Source organism: Erythrolamprus reginae, chromosome 2, assembly GCF_031021105.1.
Source record: "Erythrolamprus reginae isolate rEryReg1 chromosome 2, rEryReg1.hap1, whole genome shotgun sequence".
Taxonomy (NCBI): domain Eukaryota; kingdom Metazoa; phylum Chordata; class Lepidosauria; order Squamata; family Dipsadidae; genus Erythrolamprus; species Erythrolamprus reginae.
Window position 1 is genome coordinate 190829735 of NC_091951.1, and position 13376 is coordinate 190843110.

Here is a 13376-nt window from a genome sequence, read left to right on the forward strand (position 1 = left end):
GCACTGTCCCCACCCCATCTTAACACTGGGTACAACTAAAAGTATATTAAGTCTGCATTAACTATAGGCTGGGAATAAGATAAAGCAACAGCAGGGGCACCATTGCCAAAAGAAATTGCCATGGTGTATTTCTTTTGTGGTAAAGGGTGACTGAGAAGAATGCATACTGTCAGTCTCAAAGGAAATTTCCCTTCAACCTTATCATTCACATCCTAGTCAATTACTTTAATGTGACTGGAGCTTACATAGAAACATTCTGACAAATCTCGACTTGCTAAAAAGACAGCCAAAAATCCAATAATGTCAGGGGTCCACTTAATTTCTGAGCGCTCCCATATAGGGGCATGATAAATGCTGTTGGCCATCCTGTCACATGACCCCCACAAGACATATAAATTGAACTTGTGGCTGATAACCAGAGTCTGAGAAAAGGAAAGAAAATGAGTTCGCACAAGAGAAAGAAAAAATGGACTAAGAAGCGGTGAGAAGGGGAGGAAAGAGAAATGGCTAGCAGACAAGGATGGGATTAAGCAGCGCCAAGTTGCTAAAAGAGATACAGCTCCTGAGAAATTCAAGACCACCAAAGAGGAATTGGAATGGAAATTGCTATGAAGGAATGTCTCTTTAGACCAGGGATGTCCAACCATGGCAACTTTAAAACCTGGGGACTTCAACTCCCACAATTCCCATCCAGCTACATCATAGCATGTATAGGCCAACACTATGTCACCATGTCACACCAACACTCCGCAGTCTGCATTGGTTGCCAATCAATTTCCGGTCACAATTCAAAGTGTTGGTTTTGACTTATAAAGCCCTTCATGGATTCAGACCAGAATATCTCTGGGACCTTCTGCCGCATGAATTCCAGCGACCGATTAAGTCCCACAGAGTTGGCCTTCTCCGGGTCCCATCGACTAAACAATGTCATTTGGCGGGTCCCAGGGGAAGAGCTTTCTCTGTGGCGGCCCCGACTCTCTGGAACCAGCTCCCCTGGAGATTAGAACTGTCCCCACCCTCCTTGCCTTCCGTAAACTCCTTAAAACCCACCTTTGCTACCAGTCGTGGGGGAATTGAGATATCTCCCCCGGGCCTATACAATTTATGTATGGTATGTTTGTATGTATGTTTGATTAATAATGGGGTTTTTAAAATGTTTTTTAAATTATTAGATTTGTTATGAATTGTTCTATTGCTGTTGTGAGCTGCCCTGAGTCTACAGAGAGGGGCGGCATACAGATCTAATAAATAAAATAAATAAATAGGCACATTTTAAAAGACAGGTACTGTGGTTAGCAGAGAAAGTTAATTTCTGAACTGCAGAGTACTTAGGCCATTAAAATCTCCTTTAAAGGGTGACTAGGAAAGGAAGATTGTAGGTCTGTTTGTAGGAACTGATTGCTTAGTTATCGCCCTGGAAAAGCCAAACTCTCAGAGTCTTTTCATACCTCTTATTCTAAAAATTGCTTTTAATGGTAGGATTCATAAGACCTTCCCGACTTCCTGCTGTCTCTTGTCTGACCAATCTTGAGAAATCACATTAAATCATTTTGAGTCCTTTTGAGATTGAAACTGACTCATTCCCCAATAAGCCATATATATTGCTCAAAAATAAATAAATAAATAAAGGGAACACTCAAATAACACATCCTAGATCTGAATGAATGAAATGTTCTCACTGAATACTTCGTTCTGTACAAAATTGAATGTGCACAACAACTTGTGGAATTGATTGTCAATCAGTGTTGCTTCCTATGTGGACAGTTGGATTTCACAGAAGTTTGATTTACTCAGAGTTATATTGTTTAAGTGTTCCCTTTATTTATTTATTTATTTTTGAGCAGTGTATTTAGGGTATTAGCTTGTGAAATACCCTGGATATTTTGTGAATGTCTCAGAAGAGAATGCCTACGCAGAGTACTCCACAGTGTAAATCCAGACCTTGAATAAATGGGTGCAAAATTGGTGGTCCGCTAATTCCCAATTATGAGTTCAACAACCATATGTCTAAATGATATAGAAAGAATGTCAGGGATTAGTTCTTATCACTTTGTTGTGTGTATACTGAGAATTTATGCACCGGAGACAAATTCCTTGTGTGTCCAATCACACTTGGTCAATAAAGAATATTCTCTTCTCTTTTCTCTTCCTTTCCACTCCACTCTCCATTACATTCTACCCGCTATCAATTCCCATGCAGAGTTGGATTGACGTGAACAAAATGCAGTAGGAAATAAGATCACCCCAAGACTCTCCGAGTCTGCAGAGAGGGGCAGCATATATATATATGACGGTCTTGGTATATTCGGGTTTCTTCCCATGTAGGATTTAGAAATTTCTGGCAACGTTTCGACGAGGTCCCACTCATCATCTTCAGGCTGGTGTTTCTGTCCTTGTTCTAAGGTGAACACTGCGAGACCTGAGCTGCCTTCCTTCTATAAATACTGGTGGCTGGGTGTGGTTTGATGGCTCAGCAATTGCCTGCTGTGTAGAAACTTCCTGGTGAGTCAGTGGGGTAACATCTATCTCGATGGCTTCCATCGATATGAACAAGCGGGATGATACCTCCCGCCTACCAGACATCTGGAAACCAGCCCTCAAACGTAACCCAGTCATAAAAACTGAAACTAGACTCAGAACACACATTGCAAAACAATCAAGTAGCCTGCAAGCTCCAACTACTCAGGATATCACGCCTAATCAACAACCATTAACTAATCAGCATACTTCAGCTACATCAACGACCCCAGATGTTACCCCACTGACTCACCAGGAAGTTTCTACACAGCAGGCAATTGCTGAGCCATCAAACCACACCCAGCCACCAGTATTTATAGAAGGAAGGCAGCTCAGGTCTCGCAGTGTTCGCCTTAGAACAAGGACAGAAACACCAGCCTGAAGATGATGAGTGGGACCTCGTCGAAATGTTGCCAGAAATTTCCAAATCCTACACGGGAAGAAACCCGAATATACCAAGACCGTCATACCTGTACCCGTGAAAATCTACGAAAACATATATATATATGTGTGTGTGTGTGTCACATGTTTTTTTTGCTGAATTTGAAAATTAAGGGAGACTAGGATAGATCTATTTTGGCCTTATTTTGGCCTCATCAGCTAGCCATACCCACTGGGACTAGAACCTGCAACCTTTGCCTTGTAAGGCAGAGAATTATCCTCTAGGCTACAGTATCCAATCCCTTCAGCTCTGCACCAGGGAAGGGTTACATATTTTTGTGTCGAATCACCCTGGTGTATTTGGAGGAACATCACAGCTCCTTATTTGCCTCTCGGCCCAACCCAGAGCCATTTCCAAGGCAGTTAATTTTATTGATAGCCGACAATTCTATCTGTATGTGTCACATGCTTTTTTGCTGAATTTGAAAATTAAGGGAGACTAGGATAGATCTATTTCAGCCTTATTTTGGCCTCATCAGCTAGCCATACCCACTGGGACTTGAACCTGCAAACTTTTCCTTGTAAGGCAGAGAATTATCCTCTAGGCTACAGTATCCAATCCCTTCAGGTCTGCACCAGGGAAGGGTTATATATATATATAAGAAATTCCAATGCCTCACTCTCAGGGAGATGTGCTCAGTCGCAGCAAATTAGTAAGATGAGACCAACGGTATAAGTAAACCTATATTTTTGAGGTTTTGACCAAATAGATAAAGGATGGAAACATAATGTACTTTTTGGTGTTTAAGACGCACCTTTTTCCTCTTTAAAAGAGGCTGATAATTTGGATGCATCTTATACTCTAAATGTAGCTTTTTCTCCTCTAGCTGCTAACGATCTTCCCAGCTCTTACTTTGCAGGCTCTTTCATTGTTTCTCTCTGTGAAGAATATTTTCTAAGCCCTAAGTCTTGCAGGGTTTTTTTCGTTGCTCTAACTTGCTCCAAGTAAGTTTCTTTCTAGCCCTAAGCAGGTGCTAACAGTGTTCCCAGCTCTTATCCGCTTGCAAACTCTTTCATTGTTTCTCTCTGCAAATAACGTTTTCCAAGCCCTAAGTCTTTGCAGGGTTTTTTCATTGCTCTAGCTAGCTCTGAATAAATTTCTTTGTAGCCCTTACCAGGTACTAACAATGTTCCCAGCTCTTACCGGCTTTCAAGCTCTTTCATTGTTACTCTCTGCAAATAATGTTTTCCAAACCCTGTCTTTGTAGGGTTTTTTTCATTGTTTACTTGCTCCAAATGTTTCTTTCCAGCCCTAACCAGGTTCTATTAATGTTCCCAAACTCTTTGTTACTCTCTGCGAATGTTTTCCAAACCCTGTCTTTGTAGGGTTTTTTTCATTTACTTGCTCCAAATGTTTCTTTCCAGCCCTAACCAGTTTCTATTAATGTTCCCAAACTCTTTCATTGTTACTCTCTGCTAAGAATGTTTTCTAAGAATGTTTTCCAAACCCTGTTTTTGCAGGGGGGGGGGGGGGTTTCATTGCTCTATCTTGCTCTGAATAAATTTCTTACTAGCCCTAACCAGGTGCTAAGGATGTTCCCAGCTTTTACCTGCTTGCAAGCTCTTTCACTGTTACTCTCTGCAAAGAAGAATGTTTTCCAAGCCCTAAGTCTTTGCAGGGTTTTTTCCATTGCTCTACTTGCTTCCACTGTTTCTTTCCAGGTGCTAATGATGTTCCCAGCTCTTACTGGCTTGCTAGCTCTTTCATTGTTACTCTCTCTGAATAAGGCTTTTTTAAAGCCTTAACTAGGGGATAAAATAATGTGCTGAAGCTGGCCAGATTAAGGATACAAGCCAGAGTACTTGGTAAGCAGTTTCTTTTCTCTATTTTACTCCCCAAAACCTAAGGTGCGTCTTATACTCTGAAAAAGTATCAAGAAGGGGAAAAAGAAATGGCCCTCAAAATGGAGAGCATTTGTGCTTTGTACATAGAACAAAAGTTAAACAGAATATAATTTTCTTTTGTGATTTGTTATATCAAAAAAGAGGAAATAAAGTATTACTATTGTTGTATTTCAATTTAAGTTTTTGTTTCTTCTCTTGAACCAATCATAGAAGTACTTCCAAGTTCTATATACAGTAATTTTCAGGAAAAATTTGTATGAATTTAAATAAATTAAATAAGAATGTACGAAGGCGGTTAAGAAAATAAAAATAATTAAAAATATATGGATAACCAAAAGGAAAAAATAGTAGATACCGATGATATGATATACTTCACCAGAAGATAATTTGAAATTATAAGATAACTTTCCCCCTCAAGGGAATTTAAGTTTAAATATTATACATTGTGTTATTTGTTTATTGTTATTGTTATTATCGTTTAGTGTACTTAAATAAGTAATTAACTATATTACTAGAATTATCTTTTTTGTTTGTTTGTTAGTATGTGTTAGTTTTGTTTTGTTTCAACTTATGATTTGATCATTTATCTTACATTTTTGTAAATGTGTATATATGTATTTTAAATCAATAAAAAAAAATAAAAAAAGAATACTGTATAATTTTCTTTTTAAGGAAAAGGAGCTCTTGTTTATACATTGACTTCTTGGCTAAATAACAAATAACTAGAAAAGCATAGGCTGATAGAAAAATCCATTCAGCTATATAGAAATTGGTGCTATATTAGTAACTTTGCTCTCTGATCCATCCACTTAAGAATCAGAATATGTTTTGATGTAATCCAATGCTTGTATGATCCATCTACTGTTTCCATCCAGGGACGGGTTTCTACTTTCCCCCTTTTTGTTTATTGTTTCTTCAATACATAGGATAATCTCACTGATGTAAAGGTTTCATTTGGGGCATTTATTTATTTAGCAAACTGTGGGGCAGCAATTCTAAACGCATTTGAATAAGGTTTAAATTTTCTGGGGAAAAACCCACACTCACATCAAAAGACTCTGGAGTGCCCTGATCAATGAGCTCCATCTAGTATTTCATCTGACAGCCATTCTTTAATCTTCAACTTCAATTGTAGTTGCTTAAAATGGGCAGCCGTATCAATCTTTTAAATAAACAAATAATTCTGTCAAATCCCAAGATGAAAACTGAACGTCCGCAACATATTTTCTCACAGAATGCTTGCCCTATGTTGGAAGATAACATTTGGCAGTTACTCGCTTGATGGAAACATCAAAATTAAGTCCTCAGGTCTATATAAATACTGTACATTTAATATCATTGTCCAAGTGCAGGCTTTTCTGCATTTTCTTCTATCAAAATTCCAATCCTAAACTATCGGGTCCTAAAGTGATCCTTGACCAAAAGAAGATTGCAAATTTGCAGGGATCTCCATCAGATCCTGGATGGAGAGGGTAAATAGCCTTGGCAGCTTTAGTCCTTATTGGGTTTTGATCTTTGTAAATGAGATTTTAGCAATACAATAAGAACTTCTGGGTGGCATAAATTGTTGGAACAAACTGTAGAGAAAAGTGATACATTTTGTTAAGAGTTTGGAAGCGTGCATAAGTGCACCAGCGTGCCTTCTGTCCCCTGTCTTAAATAATGTTTCTTTTTTATTAGAATCATGTATATGAATATTATTATATCTTTGTATACCACCAATATGCATAGTTCCCTCTAAGCTGAGCAGTGAGCAATCGCTCACTTAAAAATCATCATCAACTCAGAGTTTTCCAAACCTGCCCAGAAGCCGAGAGGGAAAGAGTGAGAGGGAAGGAGAGAGAGAGGAAGAGAGGAAGAGAGAGAAACAGATAGAAAAAAGAGAGGAAGGAAAAGAGAAAGAAAAAGAATGGGAGTAAGGAAGAGAGAAAGAAAATCAAAATCTAGTTTGAAACTAGCTCAACTATTTAAGTGGCATTTTGATATTGATAGAGTTGCCCTATTATGAGCTCACTGTTATAGACACACAGTACAGTATTTTATTTTGAAATTCTCTGAAGCAAAACAGGGTGGGTTTTTTATTTGTTTGTTTGTTTGTTTGTTTCTGTGCCGCCCAGTCCCAAAGGGACTGCCACTCACACTATACTTTTCCGCCCCCCCCCAAAAAATAGAGGGAACAGTGCCAATATGTACTTATTTTATTTATTTATTCATTTGTCCAATACACAAATACATGGGAAGAAAAATAGACATGTAGTAATATATATGAGGGTGAAAGTTAACTTAGAGGAGAGGATATATGAAAGAAAGAAAATATATGTGATAAGTGAGAGAAAGGAAAGACAATTGGACAGGGGACGAAAGGCACACCAGTGCACTTATGTACACCCCTTACTGGCCTCTTAGGAACCTGGAGAGGTCAATCGTGGAGAGTCTAAGGGAGAAATATTGGGGGTTAGGGGTTGACACAATTGAGTCCGGTAATGAGTTCCACGCTTCAATAACTTGATTGTTGAAATCATATTTTTTACAGTCAAGTTTGGAGCGGTTTGTATTAAGTTTGAATCTGTTGCGTGCTCTTCTGTTGTTGCGGTTGAAGCTGAAGTAGTCATTGACCGGTAGGACGTTGCAGCATATGATCTTGTGGGCAATACTCAAATAGTGTTTTAGGCACCGTAGTTCTAGGGTTTCTAGGCCCAGGATTGTTAGTCTATTTTCGTAGGATATTCTGTTTCGAGTGGAGGAGTGAAGGGCTCTTCTGGTGAAATATCTTTGGACATTTTCAAGGGTGTTGATGTCTGAGGTGTGGTATGGGTTCCAGACAGATGAGCAGTAGTCTAGGATGGGTCTGGCAAAAGTTTTGTAGGCTCTTGTGAGTAGTGTGAGATTGCCTGAGCAGAAGCTGCGTAGGATCAGGTTAACAACTCTAGAAGCTTTTTTGGCGATATTGTTGCAGTGGGCTTTAGCACTTAGGTCATTCGATATTAGTATTCCAAGATCTTTTACTGAGTGTGGGTTGGCAGATTGTTTATTCAGTTCGTATGTGCGGTTTGGATTCTATTTGCCAATGTGGAGGGTAGAGCATTTGTTGGTTGATATTTGAAGTTGCCAGGTGTTAGACCAGTCTGAGACAAAGTCCAGGTCTTTTTGGAGAGTGTGTTGTCAGTGGTGTTGAAAAGTTTCACATCGTCGGCAGAAAGAATACAGTTGATTTCGATATGGTCACTTAACAAAACAAACTAATAAAATAAAATAAACATGCTTTCTTCTCCAATTGAATATTTCTTACAGCAAAATGCTGACATTCATAATTACTAGGAGAGATTGGGGGAAAAAAATTTTTTTGCTTGAATTTCTACTGCCATTTTAAAGACCACTAGACCACGTGTGTCATTGTTACAGCGATATTTCCTTATCTAAACTGAGAAACAGAATGACCATGGGCCTATAAAAAAATCACTGGGAATAGAAATGACTTCTGACTTCCTGTTGATTTGCCCATTTTTTCTTTAAAGGAAAGCCGAGAGGGAGCATTGTAAATCCCTCCCTCTTCCAGCCACATCTAGTTTAGACTTCTTGCTGTTTTTTCCATTGATTTAAAAAAAGACCAGGGCACTGTGAACATCAAGGAGAGTTCACAGAGGTGCGTTAGGAGACAGAAAGGGTGAGCAAGCGATGTTAGAGGAAGGACTTGCCGGATTTAATACAGGTCACAAAATGCGAGAGAGATGCCACACAGATCCAGGAAGTGCACTGGATGAGATGCAGGTGAAGAAGGGTGTGCAATGGTGCACAAGAGATGCTGCACAGGTCCGGGAGGTTGCATTGAGGTGCCTTGGAGGACTGGCAAGGTGCACAGGGGCTCCAATGTGGGTCAGGCCAGGCAAAAGTGCACAAGAGATGCCCGGCGGGTGAGAGAGGATGCAGTGTAGCACAGGTTGGATTCTGCAGAAATGCGCAGGGGTGCAGAAGAGCTGCCCAACGGGTTGGGAATGGGGTGCAGGGTGCAGAGCAAGGGTGCATGAGAGGTGCTGCATGGATCAGAGGTACAAGGGGGTACAGAACGGGTTGGGAAGGCTGAATGGACAAGTGCACAAATAGCTGGCAAGTGCAGAGGCTGGGGAAGGCCCTACATGGCATTGGACCAGATTACCTCCGGAACCACCTGCTACCGCACGAATCCCAGCGACCGATACGGTCCCACAGAGTTGGCCTTCTCCGGGTCCCGTAGACTAAACAATGTCGTTTGGTGGGCCCCAGGGGAAGAGCCTTCTCTGTGGCGGCCCCGCCCCTCTGGAACCAACTCCCCCCTGGAGATTAGAACTGCCCCCACCCTCCCTGTCTTTTGTAAACTACTCAATACTCACTTATACCGCCAGGCATGGGGGAGTTGAGATATTCCTTCCCCCTAGGCCATTACAATTTATGCATGGTATGTTTCTGTGTATGTTTGGTATTATAATAAGGGTTTTTAGTTGTTTTAGTATTGGATAGTTACATGCTGTTTTTATCATTGTTGTTAGCCGCCCCGAGTCTACGGAGAGGGGCAGCATACAAATCCAATAAATAAATAAATAGATAAACAATATTAAATAAATAAATAAATAAAATAAAATAAATAGGTGCGTGAATGGTGAAACCACCTACCCAAGCAATTTGAAACCCTCCCTGCCAGCTTCTCCATTATCGACTCTGCTCAAGGGAGCTGATGAGGTGCATGGGAACCACAAATAAATTTACATCTCCCGCCAACTTCTCCATTGACATGTAGGAAGCTGGCAGGAAAAGGTTGAAAAGTAGCATGACATGACTACAGCCAATTGTGAGAGCGGTGTGGTGTGGCATCACTGAAGGGTCATTCTGTAAAGTTAGCCCATTTGAGGCAAGTTGAACAAAATTGGTATAATGCCCCATTGTGCCCAACTGATGTTTTACAAAGAGACACGAGTTTTAGTAAGACTGCCCACCACTCCTTATGAAAGTGTTATTTCACATTTCCCTGATTATAATTAGGTTTCTTTAGAACCTAAATGTTTTTTTTTGTTAAAAGCAGCATGCAGGGGATAAGGGAAGTCATTGTACAATACCTGCTCCCCATCCTTTGTTAAGACATAAAAGAATATAAAACATCCATGAAACTAATTGCATGGCTCTTTTTTAACCTGCTCTGTATAAGCTATATATACTCGATAGCCCTGTAACTGACTTGGTGGAAGTAAGCACCATGAAGTAAATATACAGTACTGTATATACTGTATTCTGTATATAGGATTATATACTGTATATAGGATTATGTTGGCTCAAGTGAAAAGTTATGGCTTTCTTCAAGTTGAGCTCTATTTTTCTTGGTTTCAGACACCCATTCGTGTAGCTTTAGCGACAAAGCAGAAATGATTTGCCACTGCCTTTTCTGATATATGTTTTCAGCCCAACTAAGAGTCTGGGATTTCTAATGAAATTTCCATACTTCATTACTTAGCTTTTCAAGATCAGCCAGACATCACTTCAATCTGGATGCCAATTTTTGCCTGCCTCTCCACCTCTGTCCTTTCCTGATCTGCTGATGTAACAAAATTTAAGATAATGAGACAAAATTAACCGGGATCAAGCATGGACAAGTTCCATGCAAGAGACAAAAGCGCATTCTCACTGAATTCCCTACTTTAAAAGGTTCAAATTCAAACGAATGGAAGTTGTGCAAATATGTAGATGCAGAGTTGGTCAATGTATGAGGGTAGCAGGAAAGAGTATACATTTCAATACAGGAAATCGGATGGAGCAATCACTGGAAAGAGGAGGAAGGATGTGGCAGCTAAATTTTAGCAGAAAAATACCGTCGTCGCCGAGTGCATAATTCCTTCAACAGTATGGCAATTGCCAAGTTCAAAGATCCTACGGGAGAGTATTGTCTGTCTGAATAATCAAGCAAAAGTGATGTTCTCCCAGATTTGTCTGACAAAAGTATACGTACTTGTTTTGTCATTCTCAACTTTCCTAGTAATTTCATCTTTATCTTTTAGCTCATGACTTTAAAAACGAACAGGTTCCAGCTAGTGCCAGCTTGGCACCTCTTACATCTTATCCTCTGGTTTCTCCCCCCCCCCCCATTCAAATGCCCCTCCATCTTTCTGGTGTTTGGAAGGGCTCCAAAGGCCTGGGTTGCATGAGCCCTTGCTGAGTATTATTGAAGCTCCCTTTTCTTCATTCCATCCAGGTTTGTTATCTCTGCTAGCTACACGTGAACTCGAACAATTAGAATATCATGCAAACGTTCATTTATTTCAATAACATAACCTAAAAGGCGAACCTTAATATATAGAAAGACTCAATTACATGCAAGGCAAGATAGTTGAAGCTGTGATTTGTCATAAGGGGCTACAGCTCATGAAAACCCCAAATCCTCCATCTCAGAAAATTAGAATATTACATGCAATCAATAAAAAAGGGATTGTACATAGAACAATATCGGGCCTCTGAAAAGTATAAGCACGCATATGTACTCAGTACTTGGTTTGGGCCCCTTTTGCAGCAATTACTGCCTCATGGACGTTATCAGCCTGTGGCACTGCTGAGGTGTTATGGAAGATCAGGATGCTTCAATAGCAGCCTGCAGCTCTTCCGCATTGTTTGGTTTCATGTCTCTCATCTTTCTCTTGGCAATGTCTCATAGAGAATATCTCTATGGGGTTCAGGTCAGTCAAGTTTGCTGGCCAATCAAGCAGTCATCCTTCGGTCATTGAAACAGTTTTTGGTGCATTTGGCAGTATGGGCAGGTGCCAAATCCTACTGGAAAGTTTAAGTCACCATCCCCATAAAGCTCATATGCGGATGGAAGTATGGAGTGCTCCAAAATCTCCCAATAGACAGCTCTGTTGACCCTGGACTTAATGAAGCACAGTGAACCAACACCAACAGATGACATGGCTCCCCAAATCAAGGCAGACTGTGGAAACTTGTGCATCTCATTTGGAAACCAAGGACCCAAAGTATGGAAGAGGAATAGAGAGGCACACACTGCAAGATGCAGTGTAGTTTCCATAGTCTGTGTTAATTTGGGAAGCCATATCATCTGCTGGTGTTGGGCCACTGTTTCATTCAACTATCTTGCCTTTTATGTTATGAATATCTCTCATATATTACGTTTCACCTTTTAAGTTACATTACTGAAATAAATGAACATTTGCATGACAGTCTAATTTTTCAAGTTTCACCTGTATATTTGGAGGGGAGGGGATTGTGTTGTTTTCAAAGGTTTTTAAGTTTGCAAACTACCCAAAGTTGCAACGAATTGGGCAGCATAAACATCATCTTTCAAGCAGCCTAGACTGGTGGTTCTCAACCTGTGGTCTGCAGACCCCTGGGCAGCCATGAGGTGATCATAGGAGAATCATGAAGGCTTGAAGAAATGTTATGATTAAACCCTGAGTTAAGGCAAGTCATGGCAGTGGTTCATGATCACAATGTGGTAAATAAAAGGTTGAGAATGACGGGCCTAGACTATCAGCAGCACCCATGGAGTGGAGGTGGGATGTCAAAGTAGGTAAGATGGCAGGCACAGCAAGGCAATCCAAGTCCCACTCTTCTGTATGTATATGTACAATTAATACATGTACAAAAGGGGTAAAGCTTGCATCACAATGCTACACCTACCACCTTGCCTCTTTCGACCAACTACCTTTGGGTGTTTTTGTAAAATATGTTAACTGTAAAGCAACAGCAAACCAAGTAAGATTCCCACACAAAACACGGAACTGTGGATCAAACCATCAACCAGCAATGTCATGGAATCAAATCCATATCAAAATGTACCTGAATAACAAGGGATATAAAATGGTTTTGCTTTAAGGCAAGAATCTAATTCTTGCAGGTGGTCCGAATTACATGTCCAGACAGACACAAGAAAAATGGACGTTTCTGTGTTTTTTCTGCGATACCAAACTTCCAGATTTAGTTGATTTTAGTTATCTCAAAATATTTCACATTCTGTACCAATTTTATAGGACACTCGTCCTATAGTTATGCATCTGTTCTCAGGAGTAAAATCCCATTGATTTCAGTGCGCTTACATAGCAAACAACTGAGCAGCCTGCTTCTTTAAGATCTAAAAGTGTTTCAAGATACTGGATAAGGAAAGGAAATTAAAACCAAGACATTCTGAACAAGTACTTTTCAAAACAGAGGCGATGCTTTCCTGTAATAATTTCTGCTCTGGCTCAAAGGTTCAGATTTTCTTCCACTTCAGCAGATACATCTTATCACACCAATAAATTGCACATTCATAAAAGCAGGCTTCTGGACTCAAGCTTCAAGAGAAGTAGGGAGCGCAGAAAATTGCAGGGCTCCTCAAAAGAATTCCTGCTTCAAATTTGCAATCCCCTAAAACGGGTTGGTACGTAACCTCCTCATAGGTTACCAAGCCAGATCTTTTTGCATAGTGCAGTGTTTCCCAACCTTGGCAACTTGAAGATATTTGGACTTCAACTCCCAGAATTCCCCAGCCAGCAAATGCTGGCTGGGGTATTCTGGGAGTTGAAGTCCAAATATCTTCAAGTTGCCAAGTTGGGAAACCCTGG